Source organism: Paramisgurnus dabryanus, chromosome 11, assembly GCF_030506205.2.
Source record: "Paramisgurnus dabryanus chromosome 11, PD_genome_1.1, whole genome shotgun sequence".
NCBI lineage: Eukaryota > Metazoa > Chordata > Actinopteri > Cypriniformes > Cobitidae > Paramisgurnus > Paramisgurnus dabryanus.
This window is the reverse complement of record NC_133347.1, coordinates 31,208,014-31,222,094: the sequence shown is the minus strand read 5'-3', so window position 1 is coordinate 31,222,094 and position 14,081 is coordinate 31,208,014.

Here is a 14,081-nt window from a genome sequence, read left to right as displayed (position 1 = left end):
TTGGTCATGCATGCATTTGTTATTTTCTTTTAAAGACATGATGCTGGACAAAATACAGCAAATTAACCTACCGAAATGCAGAGACATCTACTGTGGCAAACGGATGCAAACCCTTTACCACAAACTTAGTCACTGCTCGGCAGAGGTGGACACTACTTGAGTATTTTAGTTTCATTTTCCAAGCATCTGTGCTTTATCAGAGTGTTGTCTTGGGGAAAAAATTACTTTACTAAAAATGTTCACTAAAGCATAGAATCATACTGTGTATTTATATTGCATATTAAAATTGATTGAATACATAATTACATAAAAATTGTGTACTTTTACTTTTCTTGAGTAAAAGTACTTTTTACTTAAGTAAAAGTAAAAAACATTACTAGATTTTTAATGTACTTTAATATTAAATATAAACCAAAAACTTGAAATTATGAAATGTGGTGGAGTTAAAATTATGATAATATGCTTTGGAATGTATGTTTTCAAAAAAATACAAAAACACTGATAAAATACAAATACTTGAAAATGTACTTTTAAGTAGAAATACTTAAGTAGTGTCTGCCTCTACTGCTCTGTGAAATGTGTTTATCCTCGCCTCGGTCATTTAGTTCCTCCCTGCCTCTGTAAACTGAGTAGCTGGAGGTGCACGAGAGATACTTTCTGCAGCCTCTGAGCCAGTGTGAGAGCCAGTCAGACTCAATATGATGGACAATGACAACGGAGATTATCCGTATTGTAAAAGTTTACATAATGAAATGGCGCTCACATTAACACATTACCTTCTGCATTAATAACAGATGACGTCCCGTTAGCTCCGCTGGTGTTTGACTCGCTGCTGTTATTGTGTAATAGTGTGTCAAACACGCGACAGTCCTGCAACCTCCTGCAACGCGACCGTATTGTCGTATGTTCGCGTGAAATATAAGTTATTGATTCAACTGTTTCAGTGTTTCGCGAAGCCTCGCTCTGCCCACCACTAAATATAACCAAACTTTGGATTGTTCTGCCTCGATGCAATGTTTGCTGCGTTCTAAACCAAAACAACACAGCGTGTATGTGACGTCATGACACATTTGCAACGAGCGCGAGCGGAACCGATAAGCGGAATCGTTAAGCAGGCATGCTTACGATTCGAAGGAATCGATTCACTGGGAACCGGTTCTTAAGTAGAACCGGTTCTCGATTCCCATCCCTATCTAAGATTGCCAATTCTTTTTACAACAAAACCCAGCACGATGTATTCATTCTTGACGTGATCTTTATAGGCTACTGTATGATTGTTAATTCGACTGGATTGCCACATTGAACTTGAAAGCGCGATGCGCATATCCGATAGTGCTCGTCGCACAGCCAGAGCTTAAACGACTGTTCGCGTCTTTTTGGGCTTAAACGGACAAATGCTCATATGTCAAAATAGCTGTCTCGGTGAGTCTCCAAACATTTGGTTACTTTACGTCTTAAACAAATAAATATTTTATTGCATTTGGTTTTAGCCTAACCTGTTGAAGTCTCTCTGTCATTAAAGTTAATTAAATATCAAACGTAAAAAGAAAACTTTTGCATCTTCTGTATCTTCGTAAATAAAGATGAATCCAAACATCCTTTGTGTTGAGCTCTGCTATTTGAAGTAAGTTTAATGTTTATCATGGAGTTTATATTTCCTGATCTTTTGCTTCATTAAATGGATAGTTCACAAAATGAAAATTCTGTCATCATTTTTACATCCTTATGTTGTTCTATATATATTTCTTTTTTTCTTATGAACACAAAAAATATATTTTGATAAATGATGGTATGCACACAGCTGTAACCATTGCCTTCCATAGTAGGAATAAAAACAACATGATGGAATTCAATGGATATACCATTTATTGTGTGCTTATCATTTATCAAAATATCTTCTTTTGTGTTTATTAAAATAAAATACAGGTTTAGAACAACATAAGGGTGAGTAAATGATGACAGAATTTTCATTTTTGGGTGAATCCCTTTAACAGACAGTAAATCAGATGTAAGAAATACAGTAGAAAGATTTAAAATTCACCCTTATTATGTTTACGTCTAATGCGATCAAAAGATTCATTTATGCTTTCTTGACACATGGTTACACGTCATTTTCTTTTATGGACTATGGACCCCCTAAAGTAGCTTTGGCCACCCCCTGGCCACCCCATTAAAAAAAATTCTAGTTCCGCCACTGATCACATGACTGCATTTCCAAAGTCTTTATCCAAGCAATGCTAAGAAACTGAAACTTTGAGTGATACACAACAGAGCTTTGCAATGGCTGTAACATAAACTTCATGTGGTTCATGTTACCATAAGTCCAAAAAGTGTGAATATGTCTTTCCACTTCATGGTTTTGTACTGATTAGAGTGATGCAGACCTGTAAGAAAGTTATAAATAGCTGTTAGCATATATTGTCCACAAAATTACCACATAAGCTTACATAACAGATGGGTAAATATCACTGATAGCACTACATTCAGATAAACTTTCATGTACATAAACTAAATTCAGATAAACATCTGCAGTGATTAGTTTTATAAAAAGCTGTTTTCAGATTACCGTTTTCAGATGCCCATCGACTGATTGTTTATAGCTTCCATTTTTAACAATATATTAATGGGTGTGTTTCTTTAAGCACGTAAAATCTGTTTAAAAACACTTTGCATTGCATTGTGTCCACGTGCATTAGTACCTGCATCTCTTTACACGTAAACAACGTGGCGCTTTTAAACAATGCTGTCAGGTGTGTATGGAATCATATTACAGCACAGACTTAAAATATCCTGTAGTGTATCCTTACTGAAAGTTGAAGGATACATGATAGTGAATTACTGTGTCTAAACTGCACGGATGTAGAGAGTTATCCGCCATCACAAGAGTACACTCGTCCTCATTTGTAAACAATGTCCATTTCTCAATCAGAAGCTTGCAGTCTGCTGAGGTTGCATATGCAGGGTGAACTGGACAAGCAATAAGCATATTACATGATAACAAATATATAAATGAGGATAAATGACTTCAGGAATATTATCCTCCTCCTGTCGGTCTTTCATTGTTCTTCTTAGGTAACCTTAAAGATAAACGCTTCTTTCCTCTTCCTCATTGTCCAGACATAACTGAAGATCCTGTAGTTTATCACCCAAACACGCAGTAAAGTATTTAAATCTGATATAACTTTATGCTTTTGTGGCCAGTGGCGTCAGATAATTGAGGAAACTGTATAAAATTATATAGTGGTCGACTACGCCACCCGGTATACACCGGGAACTCAGCCCCAAAACAAGGGACACACAGGTTCGTAACCAAAAGAAATTGGTGAGCAAAGAGACATAGGCCAGGGAGTACCAAAGATAAGCAGCTTTATTCAAATATAAAAGTTAAAACCCAAACACATTAACATCAAAGGCTCAATAGCCACATATCAAAACAAAATACAACACTTTACAAAACTTCAAAAAGAAAGAACACAGAAAGAAACAGATACACGAGAAGGCTTAAGGGGTAGGGTGATGGCCTGATATGACCCTCAATACACACGACACACTTGATATCCGTACATGACACACTTAATATCCCCACACACCCACGCTGGTGAAATCAAGTCACTCAATGCACTGCACTCAGTGTGAACCCGTTAAATAGCGGCTAAACCCCTCCTCTATTAACCCTCTTCGTCACGCGATGTATATAAAAAAAAACAAAAGACACACTATAAACATTAACTGGCAAAAGCCAGCCCCCAAAAGGAAAGAAAATCAGTTCACAACAACAACAAAAAGAAATAATAAACAAAAACAATAATAATGTCAGTCTCGTTTTGGGAACTCAACTAAACTTAAATCTAACAAAGAAACTAAATTGCAAAATACACAAGTGAACACAAAACAAGAGAAAACAAGTCTCATTTATAATTCGAAACAAAATAAGAAACAAATCAAAACAAACTGCAATCGACGACACATTCAAAGAGCAGGGCAAACCAGCGGGAGCAGCCCCGTCCCCGTTTGCTAGAATGAAAGTTTAAATTCGCTCGAACTAAGGAAACGACAAAATCAGCACAGGCAAGGCAGCAGTGCGTTCATTAGCAAACGCGCATCTCGTCCCATAATATGAAACCCTTGCGCCTTTCACTCCATCTGTCAAACATGAAACAGCAAAATTAATAATAATAATAATAAAAAAAGAAAAACCGCGCAAAAAGCTCTCATACATAACAAATGATGTTCATAATGCGGTACTATGCACGGTCTCGGACCATAACATGCAGTGGATAGTTTGTTGACGAGCTACACAGAAACTTAAGATAATAAACAAACATTCAATTACCAAAAAAATCTTCCTTAAAGCAAACGAACCAACCTCAAAGCCAAGGGCAGCCTCCGCACAGCAGCAGAACAGAAAGACGGCACTTCCAAAATGCTCCCATTCATAAATGGCAACTTCTGTAGTAATATAACACTATGCCCAATCTCCGCACCATTACCAAACCTGCAATCTCCTCAGAGTAAAAAAGGTGACAGTGTCGCACGCCCGGGGGTTTGGGGGCTAGGGTTACCCCAGCTCTATATTTTTGTGATTTTAATATGATTCTGAGCGTGACTTAACAAAAATCAGCATACTTTAATCAAAAAACAATGTTAAAACATCCTTGAAGCTTAAAGAGAATGACACATTTAATATTTTACAAATGTTTTTATTTTACAACTCACGCAAACGCCTGGAGGTGTTGTGAAGCATGACACTGAAATAAAAAACAACAAGAGACAGACAGAAATGAAAAAAATATATTTTGCTGATGTTCGTGAAAGCTTCGTGCGACAGAGCCACTTTGTCCTCAGCCGGCGTCTGCGCAAGGTTGACGATGACGGGCCATTGTGAATGGCAGTGAGTGCTCCACCAAAGTGCCCAGAACCATTGCCTGAAAGTAAATTAAAATCATTAAAATATAACCTTGCAAACTATCATACATAGGACTAATATGATAAAACAACGTGTCTCCATACTGTATGGCTGATATGCAGTGAATATCAAAATACATTTCTGTTCAATAATTATAATAATAATGCATTTTATATGTAGGGCTCCTTACATTGAATAAACAATCTCAAAGTGCTAGTGTTCATAATGTAAATTCAACTAACAATACAATAACAATACAATGTAAAGATTTCATTGACAGACTTTGATGCAAAATGTAGCCCTTTATTATACAGAAATTGGCTGTTGGTGTATTATCCTAGGACAACACGCTCGCCAGATTGTTTTATCTAAACAGCCCTATGTTGTTAAAAATTACTGTTTACCAGGTATACAGCCACCAGGAATGTATGGGGCTAGGCTAAATCCTAAAACATTCACAACGCGATGTACAAAGATTAAGTGCATGCATTGAAAAAAGATAGGTATGTATTAATTAGTCTAAGTTGAGGTAAAAACATAGTAAAATATTGAAAAAGGGTGGGTTTTCCTTTAACATTACTCTCGCATCAGCTGTTGTGTAAACAGTCACATTTACCCACATCACGAATGACTGCCTGCGCAAGCGCGCACCACAGCCACCATAATGAATAAGTTACTCAGGGTAACGTTAGCTCAGAATTCGATTAGTAGCCGTATATCTCGGAACTCAGGGCAGAACACCCGGGTAACGATAAGCCTAGCTAACAATCGTCCTGCTAAGTTAGCTAACATTAGTCATTTTGCTCGAAGCATAGGCAAACTTTATGCAAGGTCTACGTTTGTGCATTACTCGGCGTTGACTCGTTCCTAAAAATACTATATAAGCGGTAGCTAACGCTAATTAAATCAAGCAAACAAATAGTTGTCGTTTTTGGTCCAAAAAAGTTGACTTACCTCAAATAAGATGGTTCCTTCACGTTAAAAGTGTCCATCCGACTCGCGCGGTAGCCAGGTGTGTCTCATCCAAAGGACCGCGCTGTCTTCAAGATTCTGAAGGAAGTGCTAAGATTCCGATTGGCCCAGAGGAAAGCATGCTAAGATTCCGATTGGCCCAGAGAAATGTCAAGTATAAGAATTATCCAATAATGTTTGGCAATTCTAGCCCGCATGGCATTCAGATAAAGGGCAGCCTTCCGACCCCCCCCACACACCTCAAAAAAAAAAACTCTTCGGTTCTATGCAATTCACGTGAATGACCCAATTGACCAAGACGATTGTCGCCGAAAAGCGACAAGTTTGCAGGTCTGCATTACATTCAGTGGATTGTTTGTTGACAAACTACACAGAAACGTAAGATTATAAACAAACACTCCATTGTCAAATCTTTCTTAAGACCAACGTACTAACCTCAAAGCCAGGGGCAGCCTACACACAGCAGCAGAACAGCGAGACGGCACTTCAGAAACTCTCCCATTCATAAATGGCAACTTCCGTAAAGGGGCGGTATGAATGACAACGCATCCCAGGTAACAAACACGTCCTCATTTTATACCCTGCCAGCCGACTGCTGATAGGTTCAAAGTTTTCACATGACATTGGCCAATAATCAACCTGAATACGCTTCATTCTGCTACACTTTGTTTGTCACTGTTTGAACTGTTCTTCTAGTCATTACCAAGTGAATAGCGGGTGCCGCCTGTGGGCGTGACCTCAGAGAAAATGAGATCAACCAGAAAAAACTGTACTCTTTTTACTTTAATACAGATTATATAAACAGGCAATGTTTGTTTTCGATTATAATAAGTTTGTTTAAAAGTAGACATTTCAGATATTATTCACTGCATGAATACAGCTGTATACGGACAAATACGGGATGGGAAATCCCTGCTAAACTTTAGATTTGCCAGATTTTTCAGGCAGAGTGCTTGGAAACGTAAAACACAGAAGTAAATTTGTGAAACATCCAGAAACCTTTACGTATGTGGATGTATATAGGAACTGGTGGAAGTTTCCAGGGATCCTTACAGCTGGTTGTGAGGAGGGGTGGGTGTGAGGTGTGAAGGGCTTTTTATATGTTAATGACCCACAGGTAGAGGTTCTTTGTTTTCAGAGCTGATGGGGGGTTGAATTAACTGTCTCTTCAAGGCAGCAAATATTGTTGTAGTCTACATAAAAACTGTGTTTGCTAAATACGTTTATTATTAATATAATTTATTTAGTCTATTTAAGAAACTTTGCATCATTCAAAATAACTAAAATTCAATGGACACAATTACCATTTTAATGTATGAAATGATTTTAATGTGAAAATGATGTCTCCGACTTTTCATGTTTAATGCAGTCTGGAGGAATTCAACAAAAGTTATTTCAGAATATATATTTCCAACACTTTAAAAACATGTCTCCAACTGCCCTATGTCAGGATGTTGTGCAAGTATCTCTCAATGCATACATTGTATAAAAAAGCAGTTCAAAGGAGACAGTTTGTTTCAAAAACATCATGCAACACATTTTTGCTAGCTAGGATGTTGATACATTCAGTACCATATTCATATGTAAAGTCAGTGAAATGTAAAGCTGCTTATTTTTGCTGATGTCTCATGATTTGAAGTTCACTGTTTCTATTGTTATTATGATTTTACCCTAACATTTCATTAAATCTTTTAAAATAGAAACAAAAATATCAATAGACAGGTCCATAACCTAAAAGTCTTTCAAATGTGAATGCAAAACATGTTGGGTCATACAGACTGACAAACTCAGGTAAACTTATCTGCAGATACCTGTCAGCTACTGTACTTCTAGTCCAGAGGTGCCAAAACTAGGGCCCATAGCCCAAAGTTGGCGCACAATAGACCTTTAATTTGGCCCGTCATGCTACGTGAGATAAGGAAAAAGGATAAAAGTCATTGACCCAGATGTTCATATTTCTAATTAATAATTTTCTAAAATGTATTTTTTTATCTGTATATTACAAAAATGATAATTTAAATCAAATGCAGGGGATTAAAGTTATTTTTTTAAAGTACATGCATACTTGAAGGTGTATAACATGCATCACGAAACTTAATGAACTCTGGTACTATAGCCATGGTACTATATGACATGTTTTTCATTGTTAGTTAATGCACTAATTTACAACAAAATAATTTGAGTTCATGTTGTAGTTAATGATGACTCTTCATTAGTTTATGTTCAGTAAGTTATGTCTTAAATCCGCATTAGTTTATATTTAAGTAAGAATTAATTTAGGTATAAGTTCATTATGATTCATGGACTCTTATTATTAATGAATTATAAAGTGTTTCCGAGATAGTTCAATGTTTCCAATAATGAGCAGTTAATCCACTAAACCCAGAGATAATTCCTGAGGTATGTTAAAGAGTTTTGTATTTCATCAAGAAAATTATGATTCAGTAACAAAACACATATTGTTAAATTAAAACTGGATAAAAACTCAATCTCAACAAGTGTGTTTACTAAATCAATTTATTATTTATATAATTACATTCGTTATATTTAGGAAAATCTGAGCATCATTCAAAATAACTGCCAACATGTTTGTAAACTAAACATGTTTTGTCAACGTTATAATCTTTATACAAATATTTAATATTTTTATTAATGATCAAGAATAAAGAACAAAGCATAGTTTAAAAACGCGGATTATAAAAAGTACAAAAGTGCGAGATGAAAACAAACATTCAAACTTGTGGGGATAACGTAGTGCATTCAATGCATCTTGGAAATCGTGGTCAGTTTACATCTACAGCAGTAACAACGCCAATGGATAAGGACTCCATTTCCCAGAATGCACCACGCATCTATTGTTCCGGAGGATCAACCGTCGCGAAATTCAAATTTGGACTAGGTGTTTGTTTGCTTGCTGAACAGTACGGTAAGTTTGATTTAATTCATTTGTCTGCATCGCGCTGATCGGTAACTTATTTGTTCATATTATGTTATTTACCATGATTCATTTTTGTCTTTAAAGTGTTTGAATTTAAATCACACACAGTAAAACATTAAGAGTATACGCGGTAACTAACACAACAGTAAACACGAGGGTTAACAATACGCGAAGTAAACGTTACATGCCTAACGGGCTGTTAAAATAATTAATTCGATGTTTAAATTTTTTAAAACAAAACTTTATAAAAAGCCAAGAGGAGACGTGATTTGCTTAAAAACAAAACACCAGTAACTCATGTGTTGGAAATGTTAGCAGCAGCAAGTGTTTCTCTGCCATTTTAACCCTCTGGGGTCTAAGGGGTTTTTAGGGCCCTTGGGAAGTTTTGACATGCACTGACATTTGTGCTTTTTCAGTTGCTTAAAAACATATTAATGGCAAAAGTCTCATAACACTGTGTTCATCACAAACTGGGCTACAATATCATATAATCAACATGTATGTACATGTTTGGATTTTTGAGAGAAAAATGTTTATGCGTGGTTTTTGAAAAAGCAAAAAATTTAAGTCACTGATATAACTCCACAAAACTCATTCTAAACATGTTTTCCCAAGACTTTCCAAACTGGATCTAGTAGTCTAGAGTTTTTTCTTCAAAATGATGTGAAAATCATATGGCCTACTCAATCACATAAAGCAAGATATTGATTTACAATTTCTAAGACACTTTTGCTTGGGAAAGGCTGTATGCATGGAGGCGGGAAAGCTCCTGAATAATCAGTGATTGACAGCTGAGAGACAAAAGAGTTGAATAATGAGCCACTAATGAGCCTTGTGTGGATGTTCAACAGGAATAACTTTCTCTGTAGTAAAACCATGATAAGGTTTACTTTTCAATATAATGTAAATACACACACACACACATTATATATATTTATATATATTTCTATTGAAATATTTTCTATTAATTTCACAAGTATAAGTTACCTTTTAAAAACCATAGTAGCCTAATCATGGTAAAGATACTGTTTGGCCATCTTAACATGAACACACTTCAACCCAGGGTTAGTGTTTGGTTGGCCAGTGAGAGGTTTACTTTTGTGCAGTAAAAAGCTCAAAAGAACAGCTGCCTATCGTTGTCTGGACTCTTATTTGTGTATTTGTAATCATTATAGTAGAAACACAACAAGGGACACGCGTGGTAAACGTATCAATGTTTGTTTACAACCGCCGCCATTACCTCACGTGTTGTTCATGAAAGCAGTGAATGTGTGCACACGCGAGTGATCCTGTGTTTAATAAACTTGCTGTGCGGAGATATGCGCTTAGACGCAACTAAATAAGGATTGTACTGTTTGGAATCGCGCATTATATAAGAATACCAAAAAGCGCGTCGAGTTTCCTGACTCGCGTGTTTGTGTAACACTCGCGTCTGGAGATACTGACACACATACGCAAGGAAATAAGGATTTATGTCATGTTTGGTGCAATCGGATGGAACAACAAGGAATGGAGAGACTGGATTGTGGATTGCATATCCATTGACTGCAGGAGGCACGAGTCATGCATATGGATGTTTCTGCTCATTCACTTCAATGGCGCGGGGGTGTGGCGATCCGATCTCATTACAGATAATGAGGGAACTGGAGAAATACGGTACTTCTCCTCCTTCTCATACAGTTTACACCGAATGACAATATCTGTTTTCAATTTCACTTATATCATTTAAAAGGAGACATTCCAAGCATTATGTAGACATTTATCTTTTGTTTCTACACCAAGTATTCGTTAAGTTACAGTTTATTTTTCTGACGCGTTTCTGAAAGGACTTCACTGAGGGAGAGAGAACAGAACGTGCATCATGTTTATTTTCTTAATTTTGCGAAAAGCACAACATTCTGTTTTTATTGGGAGTGGACAGAAAAAAACTAGACACTTTAACGTTTGAAATGATGTATAAATCATATCTGTATGTCAAAAATCAGCAGAGTAATTTAAGTCTCTTTGCGGAGTGATTGAAAAATAAAGAGTTTGCGGCGCCCGCGCCACCGTCGACCCCAGAGTGTTAAATGATACAGACGATCTTCTGTTGTTTAAAAGCTTATTGCTTTAGTTGTGGTAGATGCTGCTTATTTTGAAAGACTGTTTTAATGCATTATTTAGATTTGTAATGAAGCCGGCTTCAATTTGACATAACCTAGATGCTATTTTAAAGAAGCTTGGAGTCATAATATATTTTAACATGATATGTTTTCCTTTCTTTATCTTTTTAAATATGAAGTCTGTCCATGTTTGTGTTTACACAGAGGTCATGTACCATGTGTTTCTGGGTAAAGATGATGTAAGTTTATTCATTCAATGTTAAAATCAAGATTAAAATGAAATGGGTTAAATAGTAAACAGATGTTTTGTGATTTGTGTTTTTTATTATTTTTAATTCTGTGTTTGACAGAGAAATATAATGAAGTAACAGTGAAAGCTAAAACTTCAGACTGATCCAAACACTGAAGAAATAGATGTGACTGCAATCTGGCCAAAATGATGTAAGTTTAATAATTAAATTATTAAATTATACAGGTTAAAAAGTAAATAGATGTGTTGTGATGTATGTGATTTGTGTTTTTTAATTCTGTGTTTGATAGAGAAATATAATTAAGTAACAGTGAAAGCTAAAACATCAGACTGATCCAGACACTGAAGAAATTGGTGTGACTGCAATCTGGCCAAAATTATGTAGGTTTAATAATTAAATAATTAAATCCAACAGGTTTAACAGTAAACAGACATGTTATGATGTATGTGATTATATTTTATTTTATTCTGTGTTTGATAGACAACTATAATGAAGTAATCTACTGTAATGAAGCTGCAGAACGACACAGAGACTCGGAGGACATCAACACAGAATATCAAGTAATATTCTTCACATTATGCATTTCTTTGATCATATTTGTTGTTGTATCTTTGTACAGTTTAATGTAAACTTTCTAAAATGTACAACTTTAATTGTATTTCATTTGATTTGTTGTGTGTGTGTGTGTGTGTGTATGTTTATATAGTGTTTTATGCCAAATACTTATATATACTTTTTATATTTCCACAGGACTACCAAAGAGATGTCTGTCAAGATGAGGATGCATCAACTTTACCTTTCCTGACAAGTATGTGTCACGGGGTGACTTTTTGAAAGGCGGAACCAAAAACGAGTGAGAGGAGTTCCACCCGGACTATAATGTTCAAACACCTGTCACTTCCGGAAATCCCGGGCAACCGAAATTTGAGGGCTATTGGCAATAGGTGCGCTAACGAGCATGGCGATCGCTGATTGGGCAATTCGGACTAGGAGGGGAGTATAAAGAGGGCGTTGAAAATACATGAAGTAGTGTTGAATTCCAGCAGATACTGCGGGAGAGATGGAGCGTTTGGGCGATTGGCAACAGAGCGAAGTGGATGTGCATGTATCTTGAGGACTCGCTGAGTGAACTGGAGGATTTGGCACTAAACAGGTTTGCAAGTAAAGAGTCTTCAGGAAGAAAAGTGGTACTTACCAGTGCTGTCTGTTGTGAAGCAATCACGCATAGCTGGGAACCACAGGAGATCCGGTAACAAAGCAGGAAACGGGCATAATTCTTTCAGTTGGTACATGTAAGTAGCTAGGAGGAAAGAGAGAGAAGACCGGTGTAAATGAGACTGAGTACGCTAAATTGCCTTCATATTTAAGTGTATCATTAAAGACGGATTACTGGTATTCTCTTGAGTGTGTAACAGTGTATAAAGCGGCCCCACCGTGGAGAAGGACGGATGGGTGAGCCGAACCCAAATGAAGCGGGCGGATGTTACCTTGTTGTGGCTACGACGCCTTTCTTGTGCCACTCGCCGCATCAGCAACCCTGACCTTCCCCAGGACGAAGCCCGGCCGAGTGGAGAGTACTGACCTTAAATCACTGAAGTGTGTGGAGTGCAGTGGGTGAGTCTATCTTTGACGTGTGTACACCTGAGGTTTGCAGTGTTGTGCAGTGTCCCTGTTGTCTGTGCTCACCCTCTAGGCCGAGAAAGACCCCTGTCGAAGGAAACGTGTGCGGTGTTGGAGGTGACCATTCATTTGTATGTACGCCCACTTGTAACTCCCGGCCCCTGTGTTCCCACCTGAAGGAGGTGAAGTCATAACCTCATAACCAAGAGGTGGTGTATGGTTTTCCCCATTTATTCACTGCCGTTAGTAACATTGCGAAGGAGGATTCTGTGTTTGTCTGTTACTAGTCCTATAGGTTTGAGCCTAAGGCTTTGCGTCATCAAGGGAGTATTGCCTGCGGTCAGAAGCGATCAGGCTGAACGTAGATTCAGGAAGTCCATGTGGTGAAGAAGTACCTACGATGAGTCATAACACATCCTCTCAAGTCTCCCCTCTGTTGAGAAGGCTGAGGCCTGGTGTTCATCACCCCGAGGGTCTGTTAGTAAAACTTACCCTGTGCCTTTGCATGACTATGACAGTTGCCATTGAACACGCCCCTGTACGCCCAACGTAAAGATCCAGTTGCCCTACTGAATATGTACCTGTCTCCACGAGCTAAAGCTACTTACCTTGAACTCGCCCCTGTATGCCCAATGTGAAGATCCAGTTGCCCTACTGAATACGTACCTGTCGGCAAAAGCTAAAGCTACTTACCTTGAACTCGCCCCTGTATGCCCAACGTGAAGATCCAGTTGCCCTTCTGTAGATGTACCTGTAAGCCCAAGCTAAAGCTACTTACCTTGAATACGCCCCTGTATGCCCAGTGTAAAGATCCAGTTGCCCTACTGAATATGTACCTGCCTGTATGAGCTAAAGCTACTTACCTTGAATACGCCCCTATATGCCAGTGTATAGACCCAGCTGCCCTATTAAATACGTACCTGCTGGTACGAGCTAAAGTTACTTACCTTGAATATGCCCCTGTATGCCCAGTGTAGAGATCCAGTGGTCCTACTGTATGCGCACCTGTACGCCCCAGCTGAAGTCACTTACCGCGAACACGCTCTTGTACGTCCAACGCGAAGACCCGGTTGTCCTACCGTGCGGTTCCCTGTAAGTCTAAGCCAAAAATCTACTCACCTCTGAATACTTACCTGTTCCTCTGGGTTATAGTGCTTGCTGTGCAGGATCCACTTGGAAGTTTCAGCGGTTTGGGACAAACGCCATCTGTGGATCGTCCAGGCACCCCATGAGCTGGGTTCTCGGAAGCGGACACCCGGATACAAGGTACTCACCTCACCTCCGCTCCACTT